This window comes from Argiope bruennichi, chromosome 3 (assembly GCF_947563725.1).
Source record: "Argiope bruennichi chromosome 3, qqArgBrue1.1, whole genome shotgun sequence".
NCBI classification, from domain to species: Eukaryota; Metazoa; Arthropoda; class Arachnida; order Araneae; family Araneidae; genus Argiope; species Argiope bruennichi.
In genome coordinates, this window is record NC_079153.1 from 34,584,341 (window position 1) to 34,598,556 (window position 14,216).

Consider the following 14,216-nt stretch of genomic DNA (forward strand, 5'->3'; position numbering starts at 1 on the left):
GATAATTTACGATTTTCCGTTAATAAGTCTAAATGGATTTCTCCCCAAACAATCCGTTTAAGCCCAAATGGAGTACATTCGAATAATTCATGATTGTTTATGAGAGTTAATCCTAAAACACTTCGCGTTTCCATTACGCTCAAACTAAATCTGCTATTCCCCCGGCAAATAGGCCCAAATTGTTCCGGAATTGTTGCGAACCTTTTTTAAATCTATTGATTCGAGGATTTCCGAATCCCCGCGAAGGGACGAGGGTTAAAACACGAAGCCGTTTCCTGCACTTGAAACAGCAGCCCGTTATTTTCCCCGCCGTTGGCGATAATTGGCGCTTTCAATAAAATACAGCAACCCGCCATCGATATGAAATTCACTTAAACTCTGGCAGAACGGCGAAGAGTCTGAATATGAGTGGTTAAGTGTTTATACCTGTGCGACGAAAAGGGCATTCGGAAAGAGCGCCTCTTTGGATGCGGCTCTGAAAAACGAAAAAAAAAAAAAAAATTCTTTTTTTTCTACCTGTGTAGGAAAAAAAAATATTTATAGTGCATTTATGAAAAGTGATAAAACATTTATAACTTAATTGATTTCGAAGTTTTGATTGGATTATTTGAAATAAACTGTTCGTAATGATATTTTGAAACTTGAAGAATTAGAGTTGTTCTTTTTCATTGGAATTGTTCTGCAAAGTTTGTTTTGACAGACGAGAATTTTTGTGAACAGCGGAAACTTCGTGCAATTGTGTGTTCGTTTCGGCACGAAAGTTTGTTTTGTTTACTTTTTGATTGACATGACACTAATGAACGGCAACAAAACTCGTGCTTTGACGGCGGACAACGGCGTTTAAACGTTCAGCAAAGGTATGTTGCGCTCCATGTGTTTTTTAAAAAAACTTTTAATTAAATTCTTTTTTATAGTTATAATATTTTAAAATAATTAATTTGTATGATTACTATTAATAAAATTAAAATTTATTGCTCATAAAGTTATTATAAGAATTTTTTTTTAAATTTTTGAATTTGATTTTTCTGATCCTTTAGATTAAATTGGATAAACAAACATAATGTACTAATATGCTTTTTGTTTTATTCTTTATGAATTTAATGAATGATTATTTTTTAAACATTTAGAAAGAAAATATATTAAATTGTTGCAAAATCTTTTCAAATATATTGAAGCATTCAAAATTAATTTTTTTTGTAAAATGGAGAAAAAAGTCGTTTTCTTTTTATATTAAATAATTTGAAAGAAAAGGAAAGAAAAATAATAAGGCGAATTTTGGCATTATTAATGATTTAGAATTTATTTAGAAATTAATCGCTGCTTGAAAATGGTAATCATTTCGATTGAGGATTTTCTTAGTTAATTTCAAATTGATTTAACGATTCGTATGTTGATTGATTAGTTAATTAAACGTAATTTTGATTATTTTATGCTGACTATTGCTTCTGAAACAAGGATACCAAAATTCTAATTCTGTAATTTTAATATTTTGTCTTATTGATAAGTAGGTTGATAAAAATAAATTTCTTTAAAAAAAGGAAAAGCACTACATCTAAATAGTTGCAGATCTTACTAGATTCTTACGATCTTTTTGCAATATTACACAAGATTATGCATAATTTTTATTTTAGCACCTGAAGCTCCGATTGCAAGTAAGGTATTGCTCTGAAATTATGATTTTGGCAGGAAAACTTTTCAATGCGCGATTTCGTTATGAAGGTAAAATATAATCTGGGATGTAGATTTGTTAGCATTTAGCGTAATTTGAAGATTTCGGAAAATTAATTAAGCGTACCATTTTAATATTTAAATTTAAAAATTTTGCAAAACAATTTCATATATGGATGCGTATAAAAATTTTTTGCATATCGTTACAATTATCAAATCATTAAAAATATGTTTTTTTAATTATTGATTCACTTTTAATTTTCTTTAAGTATTTGATTATTTCCACACAGTTGTTAAGATACGCATCATAACTGCTTTGGTTGAAAATCTTCGGTTTTTTCCCCCATCCTTCTATTGGTTTAGGATTATGTTGAGATAATCGGAGATGTCAATACTTTTAGCTTGAGTCCGTTTAAACGGATAATTATTTTACTTGTTATTTCTACGTTTGGAGGATAAAAATCTGTATTAGGTTCTTGAACTTTCTTATGGTTCTAATCACGACATTATATAGTTTGATGACATTTATGACTTTATTGATTTATTCCATCAAGAATTGATTTCTACTTGCCAGCTTGGATGGATTCCGATATATTATTCTAAATCTGTAAAGGATCTTTTTGGGGATAAATTATATCTAGAGGTCTAGGAAAATTATTTTTTGTGTTAAATATGTTTTTCAAAGATGAAATCTCTTTTAGTTTCTTGAACTTTCTAATGGCAATATGCACGACATTATATAGCATCGGGAAATTTGCGACATCGGAACTAGCTTGTTCCATAAAGTATCGATTGCAATTTCCAACTTGTATCGTTGTAGTTTAATACTTGCAAGCAAAAGCTATTGGTGGAATATATAACGTTTTAGATTTTTAATAAGGCAAGTTAATTTTTTTTATTATCTAGTGGTATTTTAAACAATAACTCGCGACTCCTCCACGCGGGAATTTTTCTATTTATTGGAAAATTGAAAATCCGTAACGGGTTCCTTCAAGTACTCCGATCATTTTTTTTATAATAAAAAAGTAATTATCGAATTGCAAACTTTGCCAAAATAAATTTAAACAATGCAAAAATTTATGCAGTTCTTAATAAAGTTTATATGCTAAAATTCATTATGTATCATTAATTAATTTTAATGCTGTAAGCATGGGCACGTTATGGTTCTAAAAAAAAGAAAATTAGAAACGATAATGGAGATGATATTTTCTTCTGCGGCTGCAAAATGAAAGATATTTATAAATCGTCTTCTAAAAGAAAAGAATTTTAAAAAAGTTTAATAATTTTCCAAGCTAATTGCTTGAAATCATTTGAAAGAAGAAAGCCTGTTAATGGCAGATACGAAATACCTATCGCTATTTCTTTGAATTTGTAAATAATTGTAGAAATCACACGGAATTAGATCCGTGAAACAGTGCAGAATAGCAAAATTGTAAAAATAGCATAAGATTTATTCATCGGTGGTAAGATGGAATCGCATTCATCGGATGGAGTTAATTCGGATTTCGAATTTGGTTTTCTCTGATTTTTGAAAGCTCATAATTAGAGATTTACGGGCTATGGGGTTATAGATGGTAATGGGTCGGCCCTTGTACTGATCTAAACATTAACCATTTTTATTCTAATTATAGTTGAAAAAATTGTAAGTACCTGAAAGAATTCTAAATCCTTTAATCGGCTGTGCTGTTATATATTATTTTTAATTCCTGTTTAATTTCTATAAGTTAAAAAAATCTATGATGACAAAAGTTATTTGATGTTGCCTAGTTTGATTATCAATTTGCGCAATTGCAAACTAGGCAACATCAATGCCTAGTTTGCAACTGAGCAACATGCAAATTTGATCAATTTGCAGGTACAATTTTTTACTTAATTAATTAACTGTAATTCTAATTAGATAAATAATTTTTCGGCTTGGAAGATGATAAATAGATTTAATAAGTTTTAGTTTTTCAGCTTCTAAAATTAAATTTCTAATATATATTTTTTAAAAATTTCGTTCCACTTGGGGTCCCGGTAGCCGTTCTGCTTGCTCAAATGGTAGTTACGGCTCTAAATATCGCCTCCTAAACCGGAGATTGAAGAATATAGATTAAGAAAATCTTAGCCTTTGCTCCTATTTGGTTGCGTGTCGAAATTTTGATAGTTGATATTGCCACTAGGAATTATTATTGAAGATAGTTCCTGATGAGATACAGTCCTTACCATTTGTTGCTTAAAATATGGCGTCAATCCTCCAGCCACAGAAGTCACTTAGATGTGAATTTAAAGCGAAGCAGAACTTACTGCTCTTGCGGTCTCATTTTTGCCAAATATTTCTTTTTTTTTTTTCAAAATAGTTTTGTTGTGACACTTAAATCGGAAGATAAAAGATAACAATTTTTAATTTCGAAATGATTGAAAGCGGTAATTTTGTCTGATACTTGCACAGAATTTCGTTTTAATAAAATGATTTTTAGCATTGTTTAGCAAAAATGTTTTTTAAGCATTCTTAATTTTTAATTGGATTTGTTTAACCAGAAATAAATTTCTCGTAGTAAAAATATTGAATTCCCGCGAATTTCATTTTTTATGGCAAAAATACCGTCTTCCTTACCAAATTTATTTTTTTAACTCAATTTTTAAAAAAATATATATTATTTTCGTCAGACAATAATTGCAACCTCTGCAAATCTTGAAACGAAATGGAAGCTAACCATTGAGCTTTTCCCTAGATATTTTGATTGAATGAAAAAACTTTTAAAACTACCAACTGTCGGATTCCAGAAAAAAAAAAATAACGTACTTTCATAACTGTAACGATTTTGATAGGATAAAGACTTACTTAAAATAAAGAATTTTTCAAAAAATGAAAAAAACATCTTCTATATCTTCTGTGTAATATAAATAATTTACAAAAAAGTCTGACACTGATATTCCTTCAGATAAAAATAATTCCTAAATTCCTCCTTCAAAAAGAAAACAGGTTTCCCCTCCCTCTCTTCTCCCTCCCCTACCAAGATATCTCCGGGGTCACGGAACACGTATATCCCCCATTTAAAAATTATACAAATACTTTTCATTCCAGCTGCATCAGCTTACTCATAGTCCCTAAATATGAGTGATCAGGGAGATGACTATAAGGATAACTCAACTGATAAATAAATAAAGTTTATCTTGACATAACTTGACTTCAATTTATTTCATGATCAGATCAATCTCCCTTGTAAGTAAATACATCGTTAGGTGAGGCAACCCCGGCACAGATGCATGACTCAGAGGAGATAACATCGGAAAAAGACCAGAAGACTGATATTTCACGAAGTTTTCCATTGCGAGTCCGATAAAATAGTTTGAACTTTCCTGCGAGAATCATAGAAATGTTTTTCAAAAGTGAGAGAGAGAGAAAAAAAAGTATTTTTTAAATTGATGTGTCATTTTATGTTCTTTTTGAATGCAAGATGTAAAAAAATGTTCAACGAAATGAAACAGTACCGATTCCCGAAAAGAATTATTCAAAATTAAAATTTCTAAAATTGTTTCCGCTTAGAATTCCGTATCTGCATGATGTATTTTGATACCATCACAAAGTTTGAAAATAAATGAGAAAATAAGGTTTATTTTATCACAAAAATCGACGACAAGAAATTATTTTAGAAATAATTATTTTTAAAATTAAAATGACTTTCAAATCAATTTCATTCTCTTAAGATTATATCTGCTTATAAATGTTGAATCTGAAAGATGGTATTCATATAAATAATTTCATGAAACCTTTTTTTTTCTTCTCTCTATTCTTGTGCTATCTATTCTTTATTCGTGTGCTATTTTGATTGCTATCTATTGTTTTAAGCGACTTTTTCTAACTGTGAACCTACTTGGGTATTATTTTGTTAAAACGTTATTACTTCATTTTTAAAATATTGTCAACTTTAATAGCTTTACATTAATATTTAGAAAATATGTCTTGCTAATATATTTTTCTGAAAATATATAAAATATATTTATCTTTAGATTATATCAGAAATTTATAAAATGTATTTCTAAAGTATTTTATGAATATGTTTTTTAAATATTTATCTTATTTATAAATATTATTCTTAATTTATTAGATCTTAGAATATATTTATAAATTAATTTGTTAGAAATTCGTAAAATAAATTTATCTTCTTGATTTATATTTATCTTTAATTTTGTGTAGTTTTTGTTCTTTAATTTTAGTTTATAGAAACAAATTACAATTATTATATAAAATATATTGTATTATTCTTTTATGGATTTTCTTATTTTAAATATTCAAAATCGTTTGAAGTTTTATTAACTTCCAGAAAGAAATATTTATTAGCCATTCAGTTTTTTAAAGGTTTAATTTTCCAGCCGCCAAAAATCTAGTCATATTATTTTCAGATAGTATTTTCGAATTGATTATTTTAAACTAATTCCTTTTTTGATGATCTGAAATATACGCATTACCTACTCATTTTACTTTACCATTTTTAATTTTGTTTAAAAATTAATTAAAATATTAGCATGATTTTTCTATACCTTAAGATCATTATCGCACAAGAACCATTTTTCTATTACTTAAAAATTAAAAAAAAAAATTATTATTTGTGGTATCAGATTTATTTCAGTAGAATTTTTCCTAATTTTAATAAACTTTAAAAACAATTTTATGTATAATTCACATGAGTACATCATTTTAATGACTGGATTTAAATTCAAACGCAGTTTAACGATATATTATTCATTTTGTGCGTAAGCCGTATTGATGCCATTCTAAATACATTTTTAAAAATAAAATGAGCATCGATGAAATGAGCCAGAAAAGTCATAATACCGCAATATTTCGAACCAAAAGTTTTCAATACCCTTTAATTTTGATTGATTCATTTTTTGATTCGGATTCATCAAGTGCTTTTTGGCTAGTATCTAGTAAGTAACTACGCATAGTAAGTAAATGATTTGAAGCATGTTAATTCCTATTGTAGTATACCAAATTTGGAAAAGGAAAAAGGAGATATGAAAAATGTTATTCAAGTTTAAATATCGTCTTCTTAACGCTGTTCGTTGTTCTATTTTCTCCACCAAAATAAATTGGATTCCAAAATCAAATCGGCATTGCGCACACACTCGATTTATCTCATATCTTTAAGATTATAAGTTTCAAAAAGAGAATTTCATCATCGTTGCCATTTCGAGATGATGATAGTACAGATCTTAAAATTTTCAAACTCTAATGTTTTTTTTGTTTGTTTTTTTAAGAAATAAAACGCTTCATCATCATGACAGTGTCGAAATAATGACGATAAGATTCAAATCTCAAAACTTTCAGATTTCTTTTCAATAGGAAGATTAATTATCCAAGAAAGCATTCTGAAGTGAAAATATGGAGCTCAAATTAGTGCTTAGATTTTAAAGTATGCATAATATGTTTTTCAATTTCATGTTAAAATATTTTGTAGATTTAAAATTGGGGAAAATATATTTAAACTAATATTTATTAATTCAAAAAACATGTATATAGGATAATTCACACAAAAATAAATTATTTGTTTCGTATTTACTTGCTAATAATAAATACTTTTGCTTTTTTTTTTCGTGGTTTGATTGCATTACTGTTATTACATTGCTGATGCTCTATTACAATAAATGTTTCTCCTTTGATCTTTTTCCGAATATGGGATAAAATTTTTGGAAATAGAATAAATGTTCAGTTCTAAAATATGTAGTATTTCCTTATTCTTTTATGTTTACATTCGCCATTTCTCGTAAAACTAAAATTCCTGTATTCTTCAAATCTCACTTCTTCCGTAATTATTCAAGGTGTTAGATAAACTTTGAGCACTATATAAGCAGAGGCGTACGTACTAAACGTTGACCATGCAAGCAACGAAATAAAGGCAAAGAACAGCCTATTTATACAGCCTTGTTTGAGCTACTTAAAAGACTAGTTTAGGGTCACTTAGGCAATACTTTCTTTTAACTTATCATATAATCGTAATCATTACTATACATTTCGTTGGATTATTTCAGCAGTACATCGTTGGAATAGCCCAAACTGCTTTCAAAATTAGCGGAAGTGGTTTCTCTGAATTTTTCTCGCACAATCTCTTCAAAGGTGTTATCTTCTTCCCCTGTATCAAATCGCGGGTCTTGGGCAAAGCTATGAATGTCACAAGTACTCAGGTTTTTATTTTCACTCACGAGAGTTATTTGCTTTGTAGTCTAGTAAAGGAAAATGGCTCTTGTGCATTAATTGCATGGCACTGGCGAGCAGTATGTATGAAATAACATTCTTTGCTATAAATATAGCCTGTGAACTTCCATGCTTAATCGTTGTTATACTACTAATGCACAAGAACCAGAAAATCGAATATGTATTTTTATCGCCTCTTTTTCTCAACCAACTGAGACCAAAATTTGAAATAGAACTAGGAATCACAACATCAAATACCAAATTTCATCTATTCAAGTCTGCATTTCTGAGTTATTGTATTTACATTCATACGAAAATACAGACCGACAGATGGTCAATCAACCTCCTTGCTGGATTTTTAAAAAAATTTAATAAAATTCTATAGTTTAGGTGCTAAAACTGCGAACTAAATTTTATTTGCCTAAGTTGTTACGTTTTAGAATGATCGCATTTATAATCATACTGAAGTATAAACCGCCAAACGGTCAATCCGTTGTTGAATTTGACTCAAAATTTGAGATAGATCTATATCATAGATATTAAACATATCAAATTTTATCTATCTAGCTCTGTACGGTTTGTAATTGTACTCTCTTATCCGGACATACAGACCTTTTCAGAATGGATTTCATTCATAATTTGATCGAAAATCTTGAATTTTGATGTAAAGTTCATATGCCAAATTTCATTCATCTAACTTTTGAGTTATTTCTGAGTTCGAATTGAGTTATCTTTTGAGTTTTTGAATTACAAACAAAAAGACATAATTCCAAAAATGTGTTTTTCGACTAAAGGTGGTTTGAAACGTAAAAACTCGTCGTTATCTTGGGTTAATTTCTTTTCTTTTCTTTTTTTACAATTTTTCTCTTGATATAGATAGCCTGCGGGAAAGTAAAATCCGCCGTGTGTACAAGCAAACGATCTCCAACTCGCCATTTCCGTTACTTTGTGACTGAATTCGACGAAGATTTTCAATAATCAGTTTCACTAAGATTCAGTTCGTCATTATTCAGTATATACCTGATTAAATGTCAGTAATGTATTCAACAGCTGTATATATTCATGCGCACACTCTGCGTGTTAGTTGACGATTCTGTGTGGGCAGCTGCGCATTTTCGAATTATAACGTCACATGGTGATGCAGGCTGCTTTCGCAATACGAGAACGGCAAATTCGCACGTGAAGAATAATTTACACTGCGTCGTTAGTAACGCATAAATAATTGTATAACTTTATTTCGTTGGCCTTACGGTTTCAGTTAAAAGCCGGCGATGTTAAAGCTCTCATTGCACCATGGCTTTGATTCCGTTGTTGACTTTAATCGTAAAATTGGAAAATATACTTGAATACAGTGTTAATTGAAGACTAAAAATTTAAAATACAAAATACTAAAATAAAATAAAAGATACAAATACAAATAGACTAAAAAAATATATAAATACAAATACAAATAGACTAAAAAAATATATAAATACAAATACAAATAGACTAAAAAATATAATAATACAAAATTTCAAGTAATTTAAAATAAATTTTTAAATTTGTTTTAATGTAATAGAATTATATATTTTTAACTTCCGTTATATCAAGAAAATATTTCTAAAAACAATTTTATTTTAAGACAACGATTTTTTTTTGTAATAAAATTTTGAAATATTTGAAATAACGTCTTCAGAATTAAGAATCGAGTGTAATCAAATATAATAAGTGTTAGATTATTTTATAGACAATTAAGAAAGTATCAGCCCATTGTAGCTTTGATATATATATTTGTTTTATTTTCAAATTAATTTAATTTTGCGCTTTCATTTAATTTAAGAAAAGTTCATTCAAACGTAATCAATTTAAAATCAAGTATTGATTAAATTCTATAATTAATAATTATATTGATTCCAGAATTAATGTATTCCAAATTATTGCACATTTTATATTATGTTGTTTTATAATTTTAAAAAAATTTATTACTTTATGAATTAAAAATATGTACGCTTTATCTTAATATACATAAATTACGTGTCACGTTGTTTGTCCGCGATGGACTCCTAAACTACTTAACCGATTTTAATCAAATTTGCACACCGTGTGCAGTTTGATCTAACTTAAACGATAGGATATCCCTTTTTTTGAATTTTTAATTAGAATTTTAATTATTAATTAAAAACTAACTTTCCCGACAAAAAAGTCTTTTCATTTTCCCCACCGCCAAATGAGTACGGGTTCAGTTTTTTTCCCCAACAGTCATGAGGCTAGGCTTAAGATTTTTTGGCTGATTATTTGAAACGATTCTAATTATTTTCTTAATGTTTGATGCATTTAAAATTAAACATTGTTAATTAATCGATCTTTCAGATTCATTCTTAAGTACTTTTGAATTAAAATAAAACAGAATAAAGGAAATTAAATATGTCTAATCTGCATAGCGTTACCCCAACTGGCGTAGAAAAACTCACACATTTGCGTTACCGTAACTGGCGTTGAAAATTCACGCATGCGCATTGTGTTCTGATTGTTGACATGACAACCATTATCAACGGATTTAAATTATTTTTAGGTTAGTTGCATGTTTTTGTAATAAAATTGTATTTATGTTAGTTATATATTTTTTGTATACGCTTATAGTTTTACGTACATCGTTTTTTTAGTTTTTTTTTTAACCTGTTTTCAACCGATTATTTTAAACGATTCGTTTTATTTTCTTAGTGTTTGATGCATTTAAAATCAAGCATTGTTAATTAATCGTTCTGGTCATAATGAATCTGAGAATATTTTGTTGACAAATTCTTGAAATATTACATAAATTAGGAAAGATATTCTTTAGTGCCCATAAAGTTTAAACGCTCAGTGACTGTTTTCAGTAATCATATTACAAAAAAATACTTTGTTTCAGTAAAAAATATTATTATATTAATTGCAGATTTATCCTTTCCACTTTAATTTATAGTATAAATTCTACGGGAATTAACAGAAAATTAGAGAGATACATATTGCTTTATGACTGAAGGCGTTTATAATATTATGAGAGAATTATATGACTATCAAAATTTGAAGTTTTAAAATATTTTGATGAAGAAGCTATTAAAGTAGGAATTGCATAAAATATTTAATTATTAAAATGTTAACGAACATTAAGATTGGCGAACCGACTGGTCGCCAAAGGCGGCTAGTAATATATAGTACAGTCTCGAATATCGGGCCTAATGTGACAGAAGGGTAGGCTGGGAAACAAAAAAGGTGAATAGGCCTATGTTCTATGAACTCATTTCTTTACCCACCAATACCAGAAGACAAAGTTTTTATATCAAAACTCATATCATAATAGCATTTTCTCATTTCTTATTGAGTACTAAGCCCTCCATTTATCTCAAGCCATGTAGAATGTGAACGCGGCCCGGTGAATCATAGAAGCAGTTGCCTTTATTTTCTGTTACACCAGAGTCCAGTCGCTGTATAGCGCGTAACTTCTCCTCTATATCCACTACAACTTTTCGGTTATCACCCATTTTGAAATCTTCACTATGGTATATTTAAAAAAAATAACTTTAAGCATATACCAAGTGCAGTTTACGAATACTGTATATATTGTGCAGTTATAATCAGAAATATCGGCAACAGTTGAGGTCCGTTACAAGCTGACGGAACAATAAACAACGAGCAGAACGCCGTTCTTTTCCTGACACAACTTGTATTTTGCACATGACACATAGAAGGAATCGTAGTAGACGCCCGCTTCCAATGCCTCCGCAATGACGCCAATGCAAAGCCTTGCCTTCCTCAGTTAATTACGATAAAAGGAAACTAGGCTGGCCGGATAATACGGAAGCCGGATTATCGAGAGTGTAATGTATATAATATAGTTTTGGACAAAAGGGGAGGGAGAAAAGAAGGTCCTGAAATTTACATTTTCCTAAAGACTAAAAGGGCTTAATACAGCTTTGAATATAGTCAAATAATCCATGGTTTTGTATTATTTTTGGAAGTAGATATAAAAACCAGTATATAATCACAAATCATTTCAAGAATTATTTTTGTTTAAAAAAATAAACCAACATCATCTAAAAATATTTCCTCCTATTTTCAACATTTTATATTTATTTTTCTAGAAAAATCCAGACAATCATTAAAATTTTTGTAAAGAAGAATTTATATTAATTTATCAAACCGGAGATTAAATATTCTAGTTAAGCAAAAATGTTATGCTGCCATTTCATATTCTAAATTCCTTCGTTTCTATAAAAAAATATTAAAAGATTAAAAAAAAAATCGATCGAAACGGCGCCATATTGAACCACGATTGATGTTAATAGTTTGCTGCCGTCACATGTAACAAAATGACCTAATATAAAACGTAAAATGTATCTGAAACATTGCTGAAACTTTAATTAGCGTTTCCTTGACGACAAATGAAATTTACATTTGTTTCCAGGGCTACTAATATCTCCGCGATATTATTAATGGCGTTTTCTTATTTCTTAATTCATAATGTCGAAAGAGGAATATTTTTAAATTCTTCCCCTTTTATCTAAAATAAAATTAGTCTATTGTTTGGCGGGGAGTTGTAACGCTCTATTGTTTCCTTCTGATATAATAAAAGGAATCTGTGATTTTGATTAAAAGATTGCTCCTTAATTGGATGGCGGCCAGAAAACAATGCAATAATTCAAATCTCTTTTATTGTTTATTATTAATTTACGACTGCTGGGCTTTGTATTTTTAACTTAAAATAAAAATCGAAATGCTTAAGCGAATATAATGCGACGAAGTTGTTGTTTCTCATTTATTAAGAATTAACGTAAATTTCTAGTTTAAATGCATTAAGCTGATATTTATTCATTTCTACAATAAATTAAGGACATTAACGCGTTTTGTGACAATTAATAGATGGTTTAATTTAAAACTAAGTAACTTTATAAAAGCTAACTATCTGATGTGTTTATAATATATTTTATTTATTTTTCTAAGGAATAGTTAAGTATTTGTATTGATATGTATTTAGCGAATGGAATTTTTTTCAATGGAAAATGACTTATCTAATTTTAGTTTTAACTATTAGTTTACTAATGAAATTCGAAATACACTTGAGTTGTTCGTCTCTTTTTTTAAGGAATTAACATGAATTTATAATTATGTACATTAGATTAATAGTTATTCTTCAACTAAATTTAGAATAAAGTGTCTTGTGACATTAAAAGATGGTTTAATATCAAATCAAGTAACTTGATGCTGGTTTTAAAATTAACTATCTGCTGTATTTTTTATTTCTTGTTCTAAATAATAGCTAAACATTTGTACTAATATGTTGTATTGTATTTGTATTATTAAAGGGTATAATAAAATTAATGCGTTTTTTAACAATACGTTTAATTTCTTGTAAGTTAATGACTCTTTATTTTCTAAATCAATATCACTGCTTTCACTGTCGGCTGGTGCTAGAAAATAATCTAATCAACTTCTTCAAGATTGATATCTTCTTCTTCCATATTTGAAAATCATAGGCGGTAATTTAACCACACATTCTGACGTTAATTTTTTAGTAATTTCATTGGAACGGGCCAGTTGCTTATTTCAGAAAGGGCAGATTAAGTGGCTGTCTAGTGCCTCTGAGCTGAAGCTTTATTGCTCGTTCAAAAAATGCCTTAAGCCTAGTAGCCTATTAAATAAATTTGTAAAAAAATTTGAATTTATATTTTTATTATTAAGATTATATTAACATTTTATGCAAGTATAATTAATCACATTCGTATTAGTTTCATTACGTACAGTTTGTTATTACAGTATTTATAGATAAGGCTGAATTATCAAATTCGCAAAGCAGGCAGCATTAAATGCCCCGAAATTTAGAGTTATTATTATTATTTTTTTTACAATATTTTCTGAGTATATTCATTTTATGGTTTCATTCAATTCATGCTCACGGACTGATTCAAAATTATATGAAATATTGTTCTAATATTCCTAATTAACTATCTTTTATAAATTTTTTACTATGTTGTTTAAAAACTTTAAAAATATTTTACTTTCTATATTTTTTAAAAATCTGATTCCGTATTTAAATGGCATTTAGATGTATCCATTTTGACTATTTCGTTTAAAATTTAAATCTTGCAGTTCTTTTTTAATGAGAAATACAGAAATAAACTATATCGAAAGGTCAATTTTGCTATATGAAAGTTTTAAACAAATAATTATTGTCGATAAAAAATGTCTCATGTAAGAAGTTAGTGATTGGAATTCCAAAGAACCCCTAGAGAATCTTTATAGACACCGAACATCTACTTAAATGATATTGTATATACACATAATGCTGCTCAGTTAGGTGTCATCAGAAATAAATAAATAAATAAAAATATATTTACAAAGTTTCGAAAATAAA

The 14,216-nt window shown here is 28.4% G+C and overlaps 1 protein-coding gene across 1 annotated transcript in view; it reads left to right on the top strand.

The window, feature by feature from the left end:
- The first annotated feature begins 393 nt into the window (after nt 1-393).
- Nucleotides 394-14,216, top strand: part of LOC129963563 (thymocyte selection-associated high mobility group box protein TOX-like) — a 115,884-nt gene continuing 102,061 nt past the window's right edge. The window contains exon 1 of the mRNA XM_056078023.1: nt 394-857. The gene's annotated coding sequence lies outside the window, so the exon portion shown is untranslated. The remainder of the gene's footprint in view (nt 858-14,216) is intronic.